Here is a 13,970-nt window from a genome sequence, read left to right on the forward strand (position 1 = left end):
GGAGAAAACGCAGCGTCAAAGGTGTGCGCATTTTTTGACGTCACACTGTGCGCCACGTTATTGTTTCGGTGAAATGAATTTCTACAATACTGTTAATTCTACTCTCTGCAGTGTTTAAATGCTCACATATACACACAGTTACTGTCCCTCCACACATACGACTCGGTTCTGCTTCTATGCCCCAGCTTTGTTTACTTTTTCCCACCGAGGACTCTAGACTTCTGATTGGCCAACATTTCTGCACGGTTAGGAATCTAGCTCCATCTGCTGCTTTGGCATGTTCATAGCAGCGTTTTCCTTCATTTCTGCCTTTATGTGTGGACGGGATTATTTTTTAAAACGAAAACGGAAAATCTCCGTTTTCAAAAATACCCGTGTACGTGTGGACGTAGCCTCAGTCTCTGACTGGAAGCGCCAATTCGTCATTCGGCTTTTGTCAGACTAAAGTAACTGTTAAAACTGTTTGAAAAGCTCAGCTATACAACAAGGAGAGATTGAGAATTTCCTTTTAGTTCTCAGTTTATTTGATATTGACAAAAGTTAGTCAGTTTTGTCTGTTCTTCTGTAAAACAAACTAAGATTTATTTTTAGAATTAATATTTTGTTTCTAAGTGGAATTGACAATGTTTTGTTTGTTCTATTTTGAAACTTAAACGCTTTAGCGGCTGCCTTTTGTGTAGTTTGCAATATTTGCCTTTATTTATCTGAAAAAGTCTCATGTTCCTTAAGTACATCTACCCTGTTGAACTTATTATGGGAAATAAATATTTAAATAAAAACAAGCTGCTGATTATTTCACATTTTACTTGTGAGCAACGGCACATTTAAATCTTACAAATATAGTTATTTGGCTTATATCGTGATAGATATCGTTATCGCCTGAAATGAAAAAAACATATCGTGATATGAAAAAATCTTATATCGCCCAGCTCTACTACCCAGAGACATCAGCAAGATGCTTAAGAAGTGAACTTGCCTCTTGATGGACTTTGATTTCCTTCCTTTTTGGAATGTGTAAAATGAGTGCGTGATGCCATATCTTTAAATTTCAAAATAAAACATGGATAAAACTTTGTGCTAGACACATACAAGTTAGCAGGAATCCCAGTAGATCAAACGGTTAGAGTTAAAAAAATATTTTTTAACAAGCATCAAATAGTGCTCCCACTCTATTGCTAACATGGACATTAGAGTTAGAGTATCTCTAAAATAAGGCCAATTTATTTTTTAACTTTAAGATTACTGTTCCAATTAGTAATGATTGTTTAATCACTGACTAATTTGTACTGGATGCTCTATTTACTTAGTAGGTGGATAGTTTAGTACTTAGTATTTTAAACAAGTTCAACCATGTGCTCAGCTAGAAAAGAAACAGTGCAACGCAACAAAAAAAAAAAAAAGCACCTAAATCTAAACAAATAAGGTCATTTGTTTCACTCACCTCCTGCAGTCTAATGGACTCTGCAACTGCCAGCCTGATGAAAAAGGAGAAGAAGGAGAGGAGGAAGAGCGAGACAACCCTCTCACTGTATGTGTGTGTCGTGCTCACAGGCTACCTGATCCACAGCCTGACGAAGAGACGGCGACAGAGAGAAAGAGAGAGAGAGACCAGGTCAGAACAACGCAGACGGGAGGGGGCAGCTGGAGAGAAAAGCGAAGTGGTGCCGCCATTCCCCGTTACCCGGGAAACCAACGCTCTTTCAAAGAAAAATGGCCAATGGCAAACACCGGCAATTGTGTTCAGACAAAAAGTCACATGACTGCCCAAACACCACTCCCTATACACTGAGAGAGAGGAGAAGAGAATAAAAAAGAAGGATGGCGTTTTTGGGTGGAGGGGTGATAGAGGACCTAAGATAAAGAGACAAGGATAGAAAGGGAAAGAAACTCAAAGTATAGCTGACCTGACGCTTGAGTGAAAAAACTTTTTCCACAGTCTAAACTCAACATGAAATAAATTGGAAACTATTTTTTTTTCCTGTTAACAATAGGATATTAAAAGAACAGTTGACACACTCTATAACTTCCTTTCCACTTTAGTAATGTTTTATTACATGTAGTGCATTAGCATACACTTTCTGACAGGACACCATCATGACCAAATGACACTTGTTGTCATCATGAAACATTAACCAAAACCACCCGTCACACATATACCAGCTTTAATAAAAACAAAACAGCTGTATGTGTAAATGTTAGATTAACATTTTATATTCTGTTGGGCCATCATTAGACCACTATAATCATGAAAAGGGAAAATTTGGGCTTTCTCAGTCATCTCAGTTTACTATGCCCCCCCCAATGTAATAAGATACTGGCTTCAGCTGCTCTCTTGCAGAAGAAAAGGATTAAAAAAAAAAAAAAAAAAAAGGCTGAGAATATGACTGAACAGTGGTTGTGGTGCTAGCAGCAGGGACTCGTGCCGGTTTCATTACCAACAGCTCAGTAGTGCATTTAGAATTACTTGAAACAATCTGAGGAACCCCCACTTAACACCACACACACAATATTGCCATTAACAGTGTGTATAGCTTGTAACTGTGTGATAGCAAAAAAATGAATCAATTATCAGAAGAAAACACTAATAGACCATTAAAAAAAAAAAAAAAAAAAACACACACACACACACACACACACACAATTTGTAACTGCATTGAAAAAATATTGAGTATTAATACTAGGAACTTGGGAGAAACAAGATTCCATCTTAACAGCACTCATGGAGGTACTTCTCTTAAAACCCAAAGGAGTCGATCCAGTGTTTACCGAAAGGCTTGAAGACTTGGAAATCAGTAACTGCATCATCTCAAACACTTCAATACGCCCGACTTACAAACAGCCCCAGAGCACAGCAGATGTCTGAGCCAAATGAAGCCAGCAAAGCTGCATCATCTGTAGGAAGTGGCGATGCAGAAATCCGTTTTCAGGTTGATTTATTTGATCCAATATCAACAGATGACTGAAGCGTGATCTGAAATCCATGTGCACAGGAGAACTTATTACTGATCCTATCCTGCCCCTTGGGCTGGATACGATCACTCCCCCACAGGTTAGTGTTATCTCGGAGCATGAATGGCCAACGATTCTTCAGTCTAAACGGATTCAGCTGTTTTAAGCTAAAATCTTTTCAAAGCTACTTTTACATTTGTTTATTTTATTGTTGTCATGACTTATTTATGTTTCCACTTTAGACCATTTTAATAAACCTAAACTTCAAAATTAGTTTGTGTTTTTTTTTTTTTCACTATGCACTCCCTGAATAGTCAAGTAAATTGTAGTGAGGCTTTCCAGCTAATTGTAAATCCCCTACAAAGCAGTGAGACAAATATGGTCTACAAGTGATAGGCAGATGGTTTATTACCCTGATGATATCACACATCCATCACTCTCTCTGCAATATAGTGAACACTTGAACACAATCATCTGCCTTTTAATACATTGCTTCAGTGACACTAAATTACCCTGCTTCAGCTGTGGCTGGTAGGTCTCATTCTCCAAAGGCATCTAGCAAGAAATAAGGGGCTCAATTACCTCCCTACAACATGAATGGCGACACAATAACAGCAATAAGCCTCAGCAAATGAAGACGACAGAGCCGCCGGTATCAACTGCATGGACAGTCATGAAAAAAAAAAAGAAAGAAAGGTTATGGGGAGGTCTGCCAGAGGCTTAACAATCCTGTACCAGCTTATCAATAGATAGCACACGCATTGTAGCTCTAGGCTTATCACAGATTCTTGGGATATGCTTGGAGATACCTGAAGATTGACCCATTCATACAATGACACATTGAGTTATTTGTCAGTCTTTCTAAAAGTGTGTGACCGACAGTCTTAATAACTTTCTTCTATGAATATTCAGAAGAAATAGGAATGCATTTTCTCAATTAAATTAATTAAAAGTCGTAATTACAAAGTATCCACGTGCGGATTTGCTCCCGAGAGTCTATGATGTGAGTGAGTTTGAGATTATTTTCTCCTGCCTTATTGGATTGAAAGAGAGAAGGAAAAGCAGGAGTCTGGAGGCGAAAGTGAGGAATTTAAATGTAAGGACTCACAGATGTAATGAACAAGGCTATACAGAGAGTTGGTGTGACACAGGAGGATGGTAGGGATAGGCTGATGTGAGGGAGATGATCCACTGTGGTGGCCCCTAAAGGGAGCAGCCGAAAGATGAAGAAGGAGAAAAAGATAATTGACATTTACTTATCAAATAGTCAGAAATTGCAAGATGATGCAAAACTTTGTGTCAAATATGGTAGCAGACTCAATTAAATTTAAAAAATAAAATTCCTCAATTTAAAATTGACTAAACTGGGGGTAAATTACTGGCCGACATATACTGGTGATTGTTTATAGAAGAATACTTATCAGTGAGCACTGGTATTGTGGTGATTGTTGTATCTGTCAGGAGAAAGTATCTGATGCACTGTTTAACATCTGCAGTGTAGCGTACCGTTTCTGGCTGTCTATCCTTCATTTCACAAACACAAAGAGCTGTTAAAGTACAGTGTGCTGCATGTACCTGTTCCAACTTTTTCAAAGCACGGTGTTAAGTTTAAAAAAAAAAAAAGTTTGTTAAAGGGCATTGCATTGCACTTTTGCATTAATCTGAATGGACTAAAGGAGACCACTCAGTACTTGGTTTCACTCAGTGATTCCAAGTAAAACATGAAGAGGAAACAAAAACAGTTTACAGAGCTGAACAATTGTTTTAAAAAGTGAAGTGGGAAAGTTTTTATTTTTTCAAAAGAAGGAAGAAGCCAATATAATACAACATGGTGTGTGAGGGATGCGACAGAGAAGTACAAACAACATATGAGAAGTGGAGGAGATACATGAAATCAATACGAGGAAGAATCAAATACCAAATACAAATAATCAATCTTAAAACGCCTCACATCAGAATAGCTAGGCAAACATAAATAACAGATAAAAAGTAAATAAACTGATAAACGTCTTTGTATACAGGTATACTTTGAATACTTGGTAGAAATATATGTGATATATTTATAAAATCAATTATTTGCATCAGCAATTTATGAATATTTTTGTTGCTTTTCCATTTATTGACCTTTAGAGTTTTGACTGTCGATAAAGACATTTGAAGAAATAGATAACGCGGAAAAGTGATGTGTACTTTTCATTATTATCTATCAAGCCAAACAATAAGCAGATTGTAAATCAGCACAAAATGCAGATACATCAGTAGGCCAATAAAAAAAATGGCTGACAACTACAGATCGGTGTTGACGTAACATATTTAGATTTTAAAAATAATACAAATGATGTGTGAAAATATGTCAACGTGTCAGGTGTACCAATGGCCAGCACCTCCATCAAAAATGTTTAGTCTACATAGACACTATGGTCATGCCATACTATACCGTCCCTAATGATTCCAGTCATTGTCATCTGACATGTATGATAGCAAGAGCTGCATGTCAACCTCCAGTGACGTTATAGCAAAACGAGAACTACTTCACCAACCACCAACAAAACACAGCGCTATGGAAATATGCAAGAAATCTGTTCCTGCTGAAGGTGGAAACAAAATAAACATACTTGTTTCACCAACTGAGGCGAAAACACACCGTCATGTGCAACCAGGCTACAAGGAGAGCAGCTGGTAATGTGTGGCCCAAAAGTAAACAAATGACTCAACTGAGCATTGCTGAAGCACTTGCTAGTTGCACTCCTTTTGACAGGAAGAGCAAACATGGAAATTGCTGACATGGTTACGCAGTGGAAAAGCACAGCTTTAAAGAACTGGTGAAAAAGCTCAACTAAGATTACAACATCGCAGGCTGAAAATATTTTTCAAGTTCCATTTGAGTATGTGTGAATACTGAGCATCTCCTTAAAAGTTACAGGCTTAAGTTACTTCACTTATTGCTGTTGTTAAAGTGTTAATCAGTTATTTATACTTTTATTTAAAATTTCACAGGAAATCACTACATAGGCTACTTTTGTGCTTACACTTGACTTCTGCGGTGTCACTGCTATTGCCCTATATTGTTGGGCGGCCTTGAATAAATTGACAGCTTGAATTCTGTTACCCGTTTGGTGGGTGGAGTGGTTGGTGCTCTGGCAGTAACTCACTGAAAAAGAAGGACATAAAAATGCCCTTCATTTTGTTTGCACTACTAAATGCCGCTTCCTTTGGGCTGCACTCAAAAAGTTTTTCAGCATTAATTTTCTATGCTGACAAAAAAAATGTATATATACACATTACAAATTTCCTTGAAATATTGTTACATAACGTTGATGCTAACAAACATGAATCAGTATTTTGAGACCTGGAAAGATGAAAAATCATGTTCTGGTAGACAAAAATAATGTTGGAAAAATTTGTTGTTCAGGAAAATAAATCAATAGATTAGAGGTTATGACTAATTCCCAAATCGTTCTATGACATAATTGCATATTCAGCATGATTTGAAACTAGTTACTGAGTGCATAGTGTTGTTAGGAAAGTGTTCATTAAGGTGACTGTGCAAGGAAGCAGAGGGTCATTTTCCTATGGACTTCTATAACGCTTCAACTGTCTTCTGGCAACCAGAGAAGTGCCCCCTACTGGCCAATCAAAGGAATTAATGTTTACTTCACATTAGCATTGGCTTCATTTTTGAGACCTGAGAGCTACGTCCATCTTCTATATGCAGTCAATGAGCATCGTGGAGCTTTGTGAAATGATAATGTTCAATGATAACATTTCTTCTCATTGCCAGTAACTTCAGTGTACTGTATAAACATCATTTAAGCGATTATTTGTAAAGCTTCAGTTGATCTATTTACATAAAAATATATTAACATAGCAACAATCCAACTAAACCTACACAGAAGCTGCTCCCATCAACATAAGTGGACCATTAACACCACAAAGTGGGTAGGTAAATTTTGTATCCCAGTTTATCGTTAGCCTGTCACCATACTGCAGGTGCTCTGAGCTCAGTTGCCAGCACTTGTTGCATTACCACCAGTCTTAAAAAACATTTCCGTTCAACTTTATCTTGATATAAACAAAGATTTTAAAAAAGATTTTAAAAAATGAAATGAAAACAACTTACAAGTGAGTTAGCAGGTAGAGCAGGGCGATATGGCCAAAAATATTTATCACGATATATATTTGAAAATTTGCGATAACGATATAACCGATGATATAATTGATGCGAGACAAAATACAACTCCACAACATTACTAGCGCAAAAAGACAACCTTCCATTTATTTTCACGTAAACAAGAAGCTGGTTTTTATGTACATTAAAGCTTTATAAAAATGTAACAGTGCAAATGCAAATTCCTTGCTGAAAGTTTAACCCAAAGGCATTTCCAGTAGAAATGGGCTGACATATCCTGAGCATAACCATGTATAATATCCACTGAAGTTAAAAAGAGGTGCTTTGCAACATTAAACTGCAGTGTGCAGTACGCATTTTTCGGACCATAAGGTACACGGGATTATAAGGCACATTAAGCGAAACAAAGCAGTCAGATAAATCAAACTTTATTAAACTCATTCTTCTTGCTTCCTCCACTTCTGTACCATTGATTCATTAATGTTGAATTCTCTGGCAGCTGAGCTATTCCCATGTTGTTGCAGTATATTAATGACTAACCTCGTATTGTGGACGGATTATCTCAGTTGTTCTCCTGACTGAAGTTTGGTCCGTTTACAGCATCCTGCCATGCGATTGCATTTGTCTCTAACCATGAAGAACCTTCACGTTAACTTTTATAAGTGGAAAAGTGTTAGTGTTCGTCCTCCAGCTTCACTGTTTATGTTATGCTAACATAGCTGTGTTGCTAGCGATCACGTAGCACATCATTATATACCAGCTAGCCCAACTTCAGTAACCCTACAAACGTCACTGCTGTTTAGTTTCCTGTCTTCATTTATGTTGGAAGTGATAGCAGAGCTGTACGTTTGAATTTTTTCAGAAATCTCTCAGTCAGAACATGCTATATCATGCTTAGGTAACTAGCGAAACTAGCGAGCTAACTTCCGCTAGCTTCCTGCTAACTTCTAACTCCGTTAAATGTAATAACTTTTGTTTTCATGGATGCCTGGAAGTTAAACTTTATAGTTACACCTGGTAAAGCAGCAATGCTGATCGTTTTATTAAAGATCAAAGAATTTAGACAGTTTTCAACTCTCAGTGATGCTGCAGTGTTGTTTGACCTGAAGAATACGGAGTTTGGGACCCAGATTACTCCCAGATTTAAGAGCATCTTAGTCCGACAAACACGACAATAACAACGGCCGCTTGCATGTTCTGCAAAAAAATGTGCTTTGTTGTGTATCTGAAGGACAAACACCAAACCAGTTCCACATCACGGAAGTTGCACCATTTTTACAAACCAACAATCGGCCATGTGCGTATGAAAACAAAGGCACTGCGCATGCGCGTTTTACTCCCATTCTATCGCGATATTTCATTTTCCTATCGTTGCCTAACATTATACCGGTATTACCGTGAACGGTATAATATGGCCCAGCCCTATTAGCAGGCGTTTTCAATTCAGCGGACAGTCGAGTGCTTCATCTCATCTTCCAGCTGCTCACTGTGGGCAAAAATCCACACTCCAGTCCGGTAAAGGCAAACTACACGACTTCCGGTTCGCCCTTTCAAATTAAAGGTCTTAACGACAAGCTTGTGAAAAAATAAAATGAAATAACGTGAAATGCAATGCTTCTGGGGAGTTGTACCTCCCCAGAAGCGAAAATTATATTGGAAATAAACAAAAACTCGTGAACATCTGCATTAAAAATAAGTGAGTTATAATAATATTAATGAGCAAAGATCTCCTGTGCCTCAAAGCAATATGGCTCCGAGGTAAGGAAGTAACAATTCACCTTACACCTCACCTAACAATTGCTTCACCGCACACAAAGGTGTGATCTGACGTCTGTTCCTCCTGTCATCTCTTACTGGAGTCATTTTGTTAGGGAATTTGGGAAGAATTTGGTCTTTCTCACACTTTTTTTGTTTGTTTATGACAAACAAAATGAAGGCGGTCTCTTTCAAATTAATTCATAGGTTTTAGCCTGTGAAAAACACTCGTTGTGAGCCCTTTCTAGAGACTTGCTGCCATTTATTTTGGTCTTGTACTTACGCACAGCTTTCATGGAAAAACATTGTTTATTTTATTTCTAACAAAATCTTTGTACTTTTCTACAAAAAAAAAATCTTACATGGTGTACTGACTCAAAAGCTTTTTACCTCATCTACTTGACTTTACTCCTTGCCAAACACATACATAAATGATAAAAACATTAAAATTTGTAATGCTTGTAATGTCTTTGTTTAATGTTACCGTCGCTCTTTTCTTTTTTTTCTTCTTCCCCTATATGTATCTGTATTTGTTTATATACATGCTTGTATATAAACTGACTCCTTTAATCCACTCACATTAATGCAAAATTGCAATGCGACACCTTTTCTAAAAAAAACAGGTATATGCACCACGCCGTCCTTGAACAGCTCTTTGTGTTTGTGAAATGAAGCATTGATAGCCTGTATCACAAAGCAACAGTACACATGTTTATTTGTGAAAAACAAAATCTGGGAACAACAGTGATAAGGTATAATTTAAAAATACCAGTGTAAAGTATCAAATAATTTAAAAATACCAGTGTAAAATACCAGTTCAAAGTAAGGCAAGTGAAAGGGGATAAAAATGTTTTCCAGAGGAAAGCGGGAGCTATCACTTTCCTATCATTCTTTTTAATTAATACCCATGGTTGCACTGATATGATAAGGCATCAACAAGTGGGGCCAGTGCCACCCCAGGCTATGCCCTGTGCGTCCATGCATACTTATACACATTTTTATAGAAATGACTAATGGCAAATGATTAACCGCCACTTTTGGAGGAACAACCTGGAGCTGTGTCTCCATGGCAGCAGCAAACACTAATAAGCCTTTTAGGATTGGCTCATTGTTTATTATGATAAAAAGCTAGTTAACCTGTGTCAACACGTAGCTTTAGGTAGTCACAACAAACAGCGTGATGGATGTAGCAGAAAAGCATTTGTCCTTCAGACTGTTAGATCATTTAATGGATTGTAAGTAACAGCAGTTTTAATGATTTTGAAGTTGAAAATCACCTCTCTCCTCCTCAAACAAATCTGATTTGATCTGACAGGAGGAAGTTGGCACTATTAATAGATATTTTTCTGACTAAACTGATTGTGTTACATCACAATGTCTTCAGTATCTATGTAATGCATGAATATTGACTGTTACCCATGACTGATCTTACATAAGATTGTTATTCATTTAATTAAAAGAATGTATTTGTTGGTTCAAGAACATGTAGAACAACAATATTACTGAGTATTACTGAGTATATAGATTTTTTGCCAAATTAATTGTAACAGTTAACATTATAACTGCTGTTACAGTTATTAATAATTACTGTTTCAAAATAAAGACAAAATCTAGGTCTGTGAATGTTAGCCTAAGTGTTTCATTCACATCAGTTTGAGCAAAAAAAACAAAAAAAACCCCACTAATGAATATCGGTCTGTTTAAGACTCTCTCTTGCACATCAGGTAATCCTTGTTGCCTCTGCTCAAAGTTTCTGAACACACGGCATTGAAACACAATGAGTGGTAAGTGCTATATAGCTCCAGTATGCCAATTTAAGATTGCAAAACAGTGACTCAAAGCAGTGCCTTAGGTCATCATTCCTGATATAGAATAGCCTTTATTGTCATTGTACAGAGTACAACGAAATTGGAGTGCCACTCCCTTGGTGCAAGTTTCAATAATAAATATAAATGTAAAATATAAAAAGTACAAAAAAAACAATCGTAAGTACTCAAACAATAGTATGTACAATATATACAGGATAGCAGCATTAATATAATGACAGTATGAATAGCAGCATAATATAATGACAGTGACGGTATGGAATAGGTTCAATTGTTTTTGTGCTTATTTACTACGGTGATAGCTCTGGGAAAGAAGCTATCCCTGAATCTGTTTGTCCTGGTTTTATGTGACCTGTACCGTCGGCCTGACGGTAATAGTTCAAACAGTTGGTTGCTGGGGTGAGAGTGGTCCTTGATGATATTGCCAGCTCTGCTGAGGTACCGAGATATACTCTCTCCGTGCAGTGTGAAGCTGCAGTTTTTAGTCTATATTATCCTACGTTTTATATTGCAAAAAGGCAATGACAAAGAAATCACGTTTCAGCAGCTTTGCGTAATGTGACTTTCTCTCATACATAACGTGACTTTCTCCTAACCACTCTTCAGTGGTTCCCCGGTAAATCCAGAATTTCTCGACACATACAAATGCTTCAGGCCCTCATACTATCATATTATGCCCACAGTGCACTATCAAAATGCAGGCTTGCTTGTAGTTTCTAGAGATTCTAAATTGGGAGGCAGAGCCTTTAGCTACCAGGACCCTCTCCTGTGGAGTCAGCTCCCTATTTGGATTTGGGAGACAGGTGTCTTTACTTTTAAAATAAACCGAAAACTTTCCTTTTTCATAAAGCTTAGTCAGGACAGGATCAGGTGCCCTTGAACCATCCCTTAGATATGCTGATATTGGCTCAGATTGCTGCGGGACTTCATGTGATGCACAGAGCACTTCTTCTCCATGTGTTTATATACCTCTGCAACATGTCATTATAATTTTATCTTCTCTCTCCCTTAGTGTGTTTGGTCCGTCTTCCTATGCTTTGTTTTCTTTTGTCTTCTCTTTCTTCTTTTCTCTTTCCTTTCACCCCCAACCGGTCCTGTCAGATGGCTGCCCCTCCCTGAGCCTGGTTCTGCCAGAGGTTTCTTCCTGTTAAACGGGAGTTTCCCTTCCCATTGTCACAAAGTGCTTGCTCATCGGGCACTTGATTGTTAGGGGTTTTTCCAATACTTTAGAACTATGGTATCTAACCAGATTCTTACTCTGGATGGCATTACTTTGGCCTCCAGTAACACTGTGAGGAACCTTGGAGTCATTTTTGACCAGGATATGTCCTTCAATGCACATATTAAACAAATATGTAGGATTGCTTTCTTTCATTTGTGCAACATCTCTAAAGTTAGAAATATCCTGTCTCAGAGTGACGCTGAAAAACTAGTTCATGCATTTATTACTTCCAGGCTGGACGACTGTCATTCATTATTATCAGGGTGTCTTAAAAATTCCCTGAAAAGCCTTCAGTTAATCCAAAATGCTGCAGCAAGAGTCCTGACAGGGACTAGAAAGAGAGAGCAGATTTCTCCTGTATTGGCTTCCCTTCATTGGCTCCCTGTTAAATCCAGAATTGAATTCAAAATCCTGCTCCTCACATACAAGGTCTTAAATAATCAGGCCCCATCTTATCTTAACGACCTTATAGTACCATATCACCCCATTAGAGCACTTTGCTCTCGCACTGCAGGCTGACTTATTGTTCCTAGAGTATTTAAAAGTACAATGGGAGGCATAGACTTCAGTTTTCAGGCCCCTCTTCTGTGGAACCAGCTCCCAGTTTGGATTCGGGAGACAGACACTATCTCTACTTTTAAGATTAGGCTTAAAACTTTCCTTTTTGCTAAAGCATATAGTTAGAGCTGGACCAGGTGACCCTGAATTCTCCCTTAGTTATGCTGCTCTCCGGTTGTTCAGTGATGACGCGACGAATCCTACTTCCGGGCCTAAAGTAGTCTGCGTTTGGCTTTTGTGTTGTTAACATGTTTAATGTTATGTATTTTCTTCTATTTGATCTCAAAAAGCTCCTAAAACAGTCAGTGATCCCGGTTGACCTCCCTCGGCTTTTATTACCACTAATCATTTATTTAAGCTCAGTTTTTAAAACCTTAGGATGTAACTACAGCCCAGCCCATGCAGCAGTACAGTGGGGCAAAAAAGTATTTAGTCAGCCACTGATTGTGCAAGTTCCCCCACCTAAAATGATGACAGAGGTCAGTAATTTGCACCAGAGGTACACTTCAACTGTGAGAGACAGAATGTGAAAAAAAAATCCATGAATCCACATGGTAGGATTTGTAAAGAATTTATTCGTAAATTAGGGTGGAAAATAAGTATTTGGTCACCTCAAACAAGGAAAATCTCTGGCTCTCACAGACCTGTAACGTCTTCTGTAAGAAGCTTTTCTGTCCCCCACTCGTTACCTGTATGAATGGCACCTGTTTGAACTCATCATCTGTATAAAAGACACCTGTCCACAGCCTCAAACAGTCAGACTCCAAACTCCGCCATGGCCAAGACCAAAGAGCTTTCGAAGGACACCAGGAAAAGTATTGTAGACCTGCACCAGACTGGGAAGAGTGAATCTACAATAGGCAAGCAGCTTGGTGTGAAAAAATCAACTGTGGGAGCAATCATCAGAAAATGGAAGACATACAAGACCACTGATAATCTCCCTCGATCTGGGGCTCCACGCAAGATCTCATCCCGTGGGGTCAAAATGATGATGAGAACGGTGAGCAAAGATCCCAGAACCACACGGGGGGACCTGGTGAATGACCTGCAGAGAGCTGGGACCAAAGTAACAAAGGTCACCATCAGTAACACACTACAACGGCAGGGAATCAAATCCCGCAGTGCCAGACGTGTTCCGCTGCTGAAGCCAGTGCATGTCCAGGCCCGTCTGAAGTTTGCCAGAGAGCACATGGATGATACAGCAGAGGATTGGGAGAATGTCATGTGGTCAGATGAAACCAAAGTAGAACTTTTTGGTATAAACTCAACTTGTCGTGTTTGGAGGACGAAGAATACTGAGTTGCATCCCAAGAACACCATACCTACTGTGAAGCATGGGGGTGGAAACATCATGCTATGGGGCTGTTTTTCTGCCAAGGGGACAGGACGACTGATCCGTGTTAAGGACAGAATGAATGGGGCCATGTATCGTGAGATTTTGAGCCAAAACCTCCTTCCATCAGTGAGAACTTTGAAGATGAAACGAGGCTGGGTCTTCCAACATGACAATGATCCAAAACACACCGCCCGG

At 38.5% G+C, this 13,970-nt stretch overlaps 1 protein-coding gene across 1 annotated transcript in view; it reads right to left on the reverse strand.

Annotated features, from left to right (window-relative positions):
* The window catches only part of rassf7a (Ras association domain family member 7a), a 33,513-nt gene extending 31,931 nt beyond the window's left edge, over positions 1-1,582 (reverse strand). The window contains exon 1 of the mRNA XM_080868973.1: positions 1,442-1,582. The gene's annotated coding sequence lies outside the window, so the exon portion shown is untranslated. The remainder of the gene's footprint in view (positions 1-1,441) is intronic.
* Positions 1,583-13,970: the final 12,388 nt, after the last annotated feature.

The sequence above is a fragment of the Rhamphochromis sp. 'chilingali' genome (genome assembly GCF_963969265.1).
Source record: "Rhamphochromis sp. 'chilingali' genome assembly, chromosome: 2".
Taxonomy (NCBI): domain Eukaryota; kingdom Metazoa; phylum Chordata; class Actinopteri; order Cichliformes; family Cichlidae; genus Rhamphochromis; species Rhamphochromis sp. 'chilingali'.